The 8,169-nt window shown below is 58.6% G+C and overlaps 8 non-coding genes and 1 pseudogene across 8 annotated transcripts; all 9 read right to left on the reverse strand.

Moving 5' to 3' along the window:
• Positions 1–1,377: 1,377 nt before the first annotated feature.
• Positions 1,378–1,540, reverse strand: LOC146235155 (U2 spliceosomal RNA; annotated as a pseudogene).
• Positions 1,541–2,098: 558 nt separating this feature from the next.
• On the reverse strand, positions 2,099–2,216 carry LOC146235156 (U5 spliceosomal RNA). Its single transcript, XR_014741079.1, has one exon. It is a non-coding gene; the product is annotated as a U5 spliceosomal RNA (small nuclear RNA).
• A 651-nt stretch (positions 2,217–2,867) lies between these two features.
• LOC146235157 (U2 spliceosomal RNA) lies at positions 2,868–3,058 on the reverse strand. The gene has a single exon (XR_014741110.1). It is a non-coding gene; the product is annotated as a U2 spliceosomal RNA (small nuclear RNA).
• A 558-nt stretch (positions 3,059–3,616) lies between these two features.
• Positions 3,617–3,734, reverse strand: LOC146235158 (U5 spliceosomal RNA). Its single transcript, XR_014741080.1, has one exon. It is a non-coding gene; the product is annotated as a U5 spliceosomal RNA (small nuclear RNA).
• A 652-nt stretch (positions 3,735–4,386) lies between these two features.
• Positions 4,387–4,577, reverse strand: LOC146235159 (U2 spliceosomal RNA). The gene has a single exon (XR_014741112.1). It is a non-coding gene; the product is annotated as a U2 spliceosomal RNA (small nuclear RNA).
• Positions 4,578–5,135: 558 nt separating this feature from the next.
• LOC146235160 (U5 spliceosomal RNA) lies at positions 5,136–5,253 on the reverse strand. The gene has a single exon (XR_014741081.1). It is a non-coding gene; the product is annotated as a U5 spliceosomal RNA (small nuclear RNA).
• A 670-nt stretch (positions 5,254–5,923) lies between these two features.
• Positions 5,924–6,114, reverse strand: LOC146235161 (U2 spliceosomal RNA). Its single transcript, XR_014741113.1, has one exon. It is a non-coding gene; the product is annotated as a U2 spliceosomal RNA (small nuclear RNA).
• A 558-nt stretch (positions 6,115–6,672) lies between these two features.
• LOC146235162 (U5 spliceosomal RNA) lies at positions 6,673–6,790 on the reverse strand. The gene has a single exon (XR_014741082.1). It is a non-coding gene; the product is annotated as a U5 spliceosomal RNA (small nuclear RNA).
• Positions 6,791–7,443: 653 nt separating this feature from the next.
• On the reverse strand, positions 7,444–7,634 carry LOC146235163 (U2 spliceosomal RNA). The gene has a single exon (XR_014741114.1). It is a non-coding gene; the product is annotated as a U2 spliceosomal RNA (small nuclear RNA).
• Between the last annotated feature and the right edge of the window lie 535 nt (positions 7,635–8,169).

Here is an 8,169-nt window from a genome sequence, read left to right on the forward strand (position 1 = left end):
CTTAGGTTTTGGAGGGTTGGACTTAGGTTTTGGAGGGTGCAGGGGGCATGGAAAAACACTGTTCACCGTCATGGAAAAACACTGTCTAGCCGGACAATTTGCCTTGATAGAGGGCAGCTGGCCCCAATGCTCTCCAGGCATTATGGAAGATTCAAGGAAGAAGGTGGTTAGGATATGCTTGCTATGCTCGGGGAAACCTTATGCCCGACTAGATAGGCATCTTACAAAGGTTCACAAATTGCAAGTTGGCACCCGCGATTACGACAATGCTTACAGAGGACTGACATCCGAGGACGCCGTCGAGGACGATCAGCACCACCAGCCGGGGTGCTCAGATACCACCAACGCTGTACCTACCGGTCCGGAGAGCCACCACAACATGTCCAGTTCCAGCTCCAGTGGCAGCTCCAGCTCGACCGACGATGATACGGACACTGGGGACATTGTGAGCGCTTACCATGCGTACCTTGTGATCCCTCAGGCATCGAGGAAACAGATGGAAAACCTTAAAAGCACCATCAATCGAATTAAAGACTTTATGGTTCAAATTAAGAACTTTGAAGAACCAGGGGCGGTTCAGAGTTGGTTCAGCGCCCTGTCAACCCGAGGTCTGAAGGCGAGCACCCTCAAATCGTACCTCTGTGATGTCTCTGCGTTTGTGAAATGGCTCAAAGAGTATAGGCCGCCCGGCCTTTCCGTTTCGAAAAGAGTCCTCCGCCCTGTGCTCATGAAACTTTCCAAGCTTTCAAGAGATAACCGTGTCAACCTTCGAAGACAACGGTTGACCCTCACTCGTTCTCAGCAGACGGGCTTGCTGACGAGTGCAGAGATATGCGCCATTGGCACCGATTTGGATAGGTGCGTACCCGAACTACTGTTGGCCTTGGAGACGGCCGTGACCCATCGAAGCGCTAACAGGGCTGCAGCTGCTATCATTCTGCATGTAACCATATTCAACGGTGCCAGGCGCGGGGTGTTTTTGGAAATGACCCGCGACAACTTCACCTCCGCTGAGCGCCTGGAAGATATGTTCCTTGTGTCAGTGCCTGAGCACAAGACAGCCCAATATCATGGACCTGCTGTTTTAGCTCTCACGGAGGAAGAGCATGGTTGGCTCTCTCGCTTTGTACAGGCATCAACTAAGCTTCCCGGTTACCCTCGGAACACCGACCAGAGACTGTTCTTTTCGCGCAGCGGCTCGGCCATGGTCGGATTATCCAGGGACGTCCAGAGGTTGATGCATAGCTTGGGTCACCAAAGCGTCACTCTCCATCACTTACGCCATTCCATAAGTACATTGAATTGGACTCACATGTGCGGGTCGGACCGAAATTTGATAGCCAACCATATGTGCCATTCTGCGGTTACCGAAGAGAGGTTTTATGTCCGTATAGGGACACCTCTTGGCCACGTTCAGGCCCGCAAAAACATTACGTCTTTGCTGTATGCTCAAAATGTTTGAATAAAAGAGCCATTTGATTGCAACTTTTGATAAGAACAGATACTACACTTGATCTGAGCCAAAAGGCCGAGAAGCGATGACCCGCACTGCTCCGCGCCCCCCGCGCGCGGGGCCTCCGTGCGCCGGCCGGGACGTTTGGGCGCCGGCCCCTCTGGCGACCGCCGGACCGAGAACGGCCCCGACGACGGAAGCCAAAAGGAAACGCCGACGCCGCAGGGGAAGAAGAAGAAGCGGCGGCGGCGGCGGCGGGGACCGAGAAGACGGCAGCTAAAAGCAAAGGCCAAGCGGGCCACGGAAGAAGAAGCAGGGACCAAGAGGACCAAGAGGAAGCAGGGACCAAGAGGACCAAGAGGAAGCAGGGACCAAGAGGACCAAGAGGAAGCAGGGACCAAGAGGACCAAGAGGAAGCAGGGACCAAGAGGAAGCAGGGACCAAGAGGACCAAGAGGAAGCAGGGACCAAGAGGAAGCAGGGACCAAGAGGCCCGCTGGGCCACGGAAGGAGCAGGGACCAAAAGGCCAAGGGATGGGGATTAAGCAGAGGAAAAAGGAAGACAAAAAGACCTGCACGCACGCACCCACCCACCCTCCCAACGCTACCTTACCCTGCTTTTTTTCCTCACAAATCCATCAGGCTCTGCCCTCCTTGGGCAAAGCCGACCAAAAATACCACGTCCCGCTCGTCGGCGCTCCCCTCCACGGAAGTCTTTAGTAAAAGGCGAAAGGCTTGTGCGTGCTGAAGGGGAGCCAGAGTGACCGTTTTTGAAACCGCCCAAACGGCCCGCTCCCGACCCCTCCGTTGGCCCTGGCTCGCTCGTCCGCGGCGGCGGCGTCCTTCCTTTCCGGGAAAAGGCGTGGAAACGCCACCGGCCGCAAAGGGGCTTTCTCTCTCTCTCTCTCTCTCTTTCACTCTCTCTCTCTCTCTTTCACTCTCTCTCTTTCACTCTCTCTCTCTCTCTCTTTCACTCTCTCTCTTTCACTCTCTCTCTTTCACTCTCACTCACTCACTCACTCACTCACTCACTCACTCACTCACTCACTCACTCACTCACTCACTGTCTCCCCCATTTCAAGTCACTCACCTCACTTCAGGTTTTTTTTTTTTTTTTTTTTTTTTTAATATCTAAAAGGGCGGGAAAACGCCGCCGGCCGACGGGGCTCCGCCGCCGCCGCCGCCGCCGCCGCCGCCGCCGCCGCCGCCGCCGCCGCCGCCGCCGCCGCCGCCGCCGCCGCCGCGCGTCAAACCCCTTTTTTCACCTCATCGCCACAAAAACCCCAGCCCCAACCCCAAAAACCCCAGCCCCAACCCCAAAAACCCCAGCCCCAACCCCAAAAACCCCAGCCCCAAAAACCCCAGCCCCAACCCCAATCGCTCACTCCCTCGTTTTTTCCCTTTGACACGCTTAGAAAGAGTGCACCCTTCCCGGAGGCGCTGCAATACCGGGGCGATGCGCGGAGCGGACGGAGCGAGCCCCTGTTCCGACTCCCTGTGGCAAAAATCCGTTTAATATGTTGTCCTCGCATGGAGGACGTATCAGATATTAAACTGATAAGAACAGATACTACACTTGATCTGAGCCAAAAGGCCGAGAAGCGATGACCCGCACTGCTCCGCGCCCCCCGCGCGCGGGGCCTCCGTGCGCCGGCCGGGACGTTTGGGCGCCGGCCCCTCTGGCGACCGCCGGACCGAGAACGGCCCCGACGACGGAAGCCAAAAGGAAACGCCGACGCCGCAGGGGAAGAAGAAGAAGCGGCGGCGGCGGCGGCGGGGACCGAGAAGACGGCAGCTAAAAGCAAAGGCCAAGCGGGCCACGGAAGAAGAAGCAGGGACCAAGAGGACCAAGAGGAAGCAGGGACCAAGAGGACCAAGAGGAAGCAGGGACCAAGAGGACCAAGAGGAAGCAGGGACCAAGAGGACCAAGAGGAAGCAGGGACCAAGAGGAAGCAGGGACCAAGAGGACCAAGAGGAAGCAGGGACCAAGAGGAAGCAGGGACCAAGAGGCCCGCTGGGCCACGGAAGGAGCAGGGACCAAAAGGCCAAGGGATGGGGATTAAGCAGAGGAAAAAGGAAGACAAAAAGACCTGCACGCACGCACCCACCCACCCTCCCAACGCTACCTTACCCTGCTTTTTTTCCTCACAAATCCATCAGGCTCTGCCCTCCTTGGGCAAAGCCGACCAAAAATACCACGTCCCGCTCGTCGGCGCTCCCCTCCACGGAAGTCTTTAGTAAAAGGCGAAAGGCTTGTGCGTGCTGAAGGGGAGCCAGAGTGACCGTTTTTGAAACCGCCCAAACGGCCCGCTCCCGACCCCTCCGTTGGCCCTGGCTCGCTCGTCCGCGGCGGCGGCGTCCTTCCTTTCCGGGAAAAGGCGTGGAAACGCCACCGGCCGCAAAGGGGCTTTCTCTCTCTCTCTCTCTCTCTTTCACTCTCTCTCTCTCTCTTTCACTCTCTCTCTTTCACTCTCTCTCTCTCTCTCTTTCACTCTCTCTCTTTCACTCTCTCTCTTTCACTCTCACTCACTCACTCACTCACTCACTCACTCACTCACTCACTCACTCACTCACTCACTCACTGTCTCCCCCATTTCAAGTCACTCACCTCACTTCAGGTTTTTTTTTTTTTTTTTTTTTTTAATATCTAAAAGGGCGGGAAAACGCCGCCGGCCGACGGGGCTCCGCCGCCGCCGCCGCCGCCGCCGCCGCCGCCGCCGCCGCCGCCGCCGCCGCCGCCGCCGCCGCCGCCGCCGCCGCCGCGCGTCAAACCCCTTTTTTCACCTCATCGCCACAAAAACCCCAGCCCCAACCCCAAAAACCCCAGCCCCAACCCCAAAAACCCCAGCCCCAACCCCAAAAACCCCAGCCCCAAAAACCCCAGCCCCAACCCCAATCGCTCACTCCCTCGTTTTTTCCCTTTGACACGCTTAGAAAGAGTGCACCCTTCCCGGAGGCGCTGCAATACCGGGGCGATGCGCGGAGCGGACGGAGCGAGCCCCTGTTCCGACTCCCTGTGGCAAAAATCCGTTTAATATGTTGTCCTCGCATGGAGGACGTATCAGATATTAAACTGATAAGAACAGATACTACACTTGATCTGAGCCAAAAGGCCGAGAAGCGATGACCCGCACTGCTCCGCGCCCCCCGCGCGCGGGGCCTCCGTGCGCCGGCCGGGACGTTTGGGCGCCGGCCCCTCTGGCGACCGCCGGACCGAGAACGGCCCCGACGACGGAAGCCAAAAGGAAACGCCGACGCCGCAGGGGAAGAAGAAGAAGCGGCGGCGGCGGCGGCGGGGACCGAGAAGACGGCAGCTAAAAGCAAAGGCCAAGCGGGCCACGGAAGAAGAAGCAGGGACCAAGAGGACCAAGAGGAAGCAGGGACCAAGAGGACCAAGAGGAAGCAGGGACCAAGAGGACCAAGAGGAAGCAGGGACCAAGAGGACCAAGAGGAAGCAGGGACCAAGAGGAAGCAGGGACCAAGAGGACCAAGAGGAAGCAGGGACCAAGAGGAAGCAGGGACCAAGAGGCCCGCTGGGCCACGGAAGGAGCAGGGACCAAAAGGCCAAGGGATGGGGATTAAGCAGAGGAAAAAGGAAGACAAAAAGACCTGCACGCACGCACCCACCCACCCTCCCAACGCTACCTTACCCTGCTTTTTTTCCTCACAAATCCATCAGGCTCTGCCCTCCTTGGGCAAAGCCGACCAAAAATACCACGTCCCGCTCGTCGGCGCTCCCCTCCACGGAAGTCTTTAGTAAAAGGCGAAAGGCTTGTGCGTGCTGAAGGGGAGCCAGAGTGACCGTTTTTGAAACCGCCCAAACGGCCCGCTCCCGACCCCTCCGTTGGCCCTGGCTCGCTCGTCCGCGGCGGCGGCGTCCTTCCTTTCCGGGAAAAGGCGTGGAAACGCCACCGGCCGCAAAGGGGCTTTCTCTCTCTCTCTCTCTCTCTTTCACTCTCTCTCTCTCTCTTTCACTCTCTCTCTTTCACTCTCTCTCTCTCTCTCTTTCACTCTCTCTCTTTCACTCTCTCTTTCACTCTCACTCACTCACTCACTCACTCACTCACTCACTCACTCACTCACTCACTCACTCACTCACTCACTCACTCACTCACTCACTCACTCACTGTCTCCCCCATTTCACGTCACTCACCTCACTCCAGGTTTTTTTTTTTTTTTTTTTTTTTTTATATCTAAAAGGGCGGGAAAACGCCGCCGGCCGACGGGGCTCCGCCGCCGCCGCCGCCGCCGCCGCCGCCGCCGCCGCCGCCGCCGCCGCCGCCGCCGCCGCCGCCGCCGCGCGTCAAACCCCTTTTTTCACCTCATCGCCACAAAAACCCCAGCCCCAACCCCAAAAACCCCAGCCCCAACCCCAAAAACCCCAGCCCCAACCCCAAAAACCCCAGCCCCAAAAACCCCAGCCCCAACCCCAATCGCTCACTCCCTCGTTTTTTCCCTTTGACACGCTTAGAAAGAGTGCACCCTTCCCGGAGGCGCTGCAATACCGGGGCGATGCGCGGAGCGGACGGAGCGAGCCCCTGTTCCGACTCCCTGTGGCAAAAATCCGTTTAATATGTTGTCCTCGCATGGAGGACGTATCAGATATTAAACTGATAAGAACAGATACTACACTTGATCTGAGCCAAAAGGCCGAGAAGCGATGACCCGCACTGCTCCGCGCCCCCCGCGCGCGGGGCCTCCGTGCGCCGGCCGGGACGTTTGGGCGCCGGCCCCTCTGGCGACCGCCGGACCGAGAACGGCCCCGACGACGGAAGCCAAAAGGAAACGCCGACGCCGCAGGGGAAGAAGAAGAAGCGGCGGCGGCGGCGGCGGGGACCGAGAAGACGGCAGCTAAAAGCAAAGGCCAAGCGGGCCACGGAAGAAGAAGCAGGGACCAAGAGGACCAAGAGGAAGCAGGGACCAAGAGGACCAAGAGGAAGCAGGGACCAAGAGGACCAAGAGGAAGCAGGGACCAAGAGGACCAAGAGGAAGCAGGGACCAAGAGGAAGCAGGGACCAAGAGGACCAAGAGGAAGCAGGGACCAAGAGGAAGCAGGGACCAAGAGGCCCGCTGGGCCACGGAAGGAGCAGGGACCAAAAGGCCAAGGGATGGGGATTAAGCAGAGGAAAAAGGAAGACAAAAAGACCTGCACGCACGCACCCACCCACCCTCCCAACGCTACCTTACCCTGCTTTTTTTCCTCACAAATCCATCAGGCTCTGCCCTCCTTGGGCAAAGCCGACCAAAAATACCACGTCCCGCTCGTCGGCGCTCCCCTCCACGGAAGTCTTTAGTAAAAGGCGAAAGGCTTGTGCGTGCTGAAGGGGAGCCAGAGTGACCGTTTTTGAAACCGCCCAAACGGCCCGCTCCCGACCCCTCCGTTGGCCCTGGCTCGCTCGTCCGCGGCGGCGGCGTCCTTCCTTTCCGGGAAAAGGCGTGGAAACGCCACCGGCCGCAAAGGGGCTTTCTCTCTCTCTCTCTCTCTCTTTCACTCTCTCTCTCTCTCTTTCACTCTCTCTCTTTCACTCTCTCTCTCTCTCTCTTTCACTCTCTCTCTTTCACTCTCTCTCTTTCACTCTCACTCACTCACTCACTCACTCACTCACTCACTCACTCACTCACTCACTCACTCACTCACTGTCTCCCCCATTTCAAGTCACTCACCTCACTTCAGGTTTTTTTTTTTTTTTTTTTTTTTTTTTAATATCTAAAAGGGCGGGAAAACGCCGCCGGCCGACGGGGCTCCGCCGCCGCCGCCGCCGCCGCCGCCGCCGCCGCCGCCGCCGCCGCCGCCGCCGCCGCCGCCGCCGCCGCCGCCGCGCGTCAAACCCCTTTTTTCACCTCATCGCCACAAAAACCCCAGCCCCAACCCCAAAAACCCCAGCCCCAACCCCAAAAACCCCAGCCCCAACCCCAAAAACCCCAGCCCCAAAAACCCCAGCCCCAACCCCAATCGCTCACTCCCTCGTTTTTTCCCTTTGACACGCTTAGAAAGAGTGCACCCTTCCCGGAGGCGCTGCAATACCGGGGCGATGCGCGGAGCGGACGGAGCGAGCCCCTGTTCCGACTCCCTGTGGCAAAAATCCGTTTAATATGTTGTCCTCGCATGGAGGACGTATCAGATATTAAACTGATAAGAACAGATACTACACTTGATCTGAGCCAAAAGGCCGAGAAGCGATGACCCGCACTGCTCCGCGCCCCCCGCGCGCGGGGCCTCCGTGCGCCGGCCGGGACGTTTGGGCGCCGGCCCCTCTGGCGACCGCCGGACCGAGAACGGCCCCGACGACGGAAGCCAAAAGGAAACGCCGACGCCGCAGGGGAAGAAGAAGAAGCGGCGGCGGCGGCGGCGGGGACCGAGAAGACGGCAGCTAAAAGCAAAGGCCAAGCGGGCCACGGAAGAAGAAGCAGGGACCAAGAGGACCAAGAGGAAGCAGGGACCAAGAGGACCAAGAGGAAGCAGGGACCAAGAGGACCAAGAGGAAGCAGGGACCAAGAGGACCAAGAGGAAGCAGGGACCAAGAGGAAGCAGGGACCAAGAGGACCAAGAGGAAGCAGGGACCAAGAGGAAGCAGGGACCAAGAGGCCCGCTGGGCCACGGAAGGAGCAGGGACCAAAAGGCCAAGGGATGGGGATTAAGCAGAGGAAAAAGGAAGACAAAAAGACCTGCACGCACGCACCCACCCACCCTCCCAACGCTACCTTACCCTGCTTTTT

Source organism: Hypomesus nipponensis, chromosome 22, assembly GCF_054491055.1.
Source record: "Hypomesus nipponensis isolate SF chromosome 22, ASM5449105v1, whole genome shotgun sequence".
NCBI lineage: Eukaryota > Metazoa > Chordata > Actinopteri > Osmeriformes > Osmeridae > Hypomesus > Hypomesus nipponensis.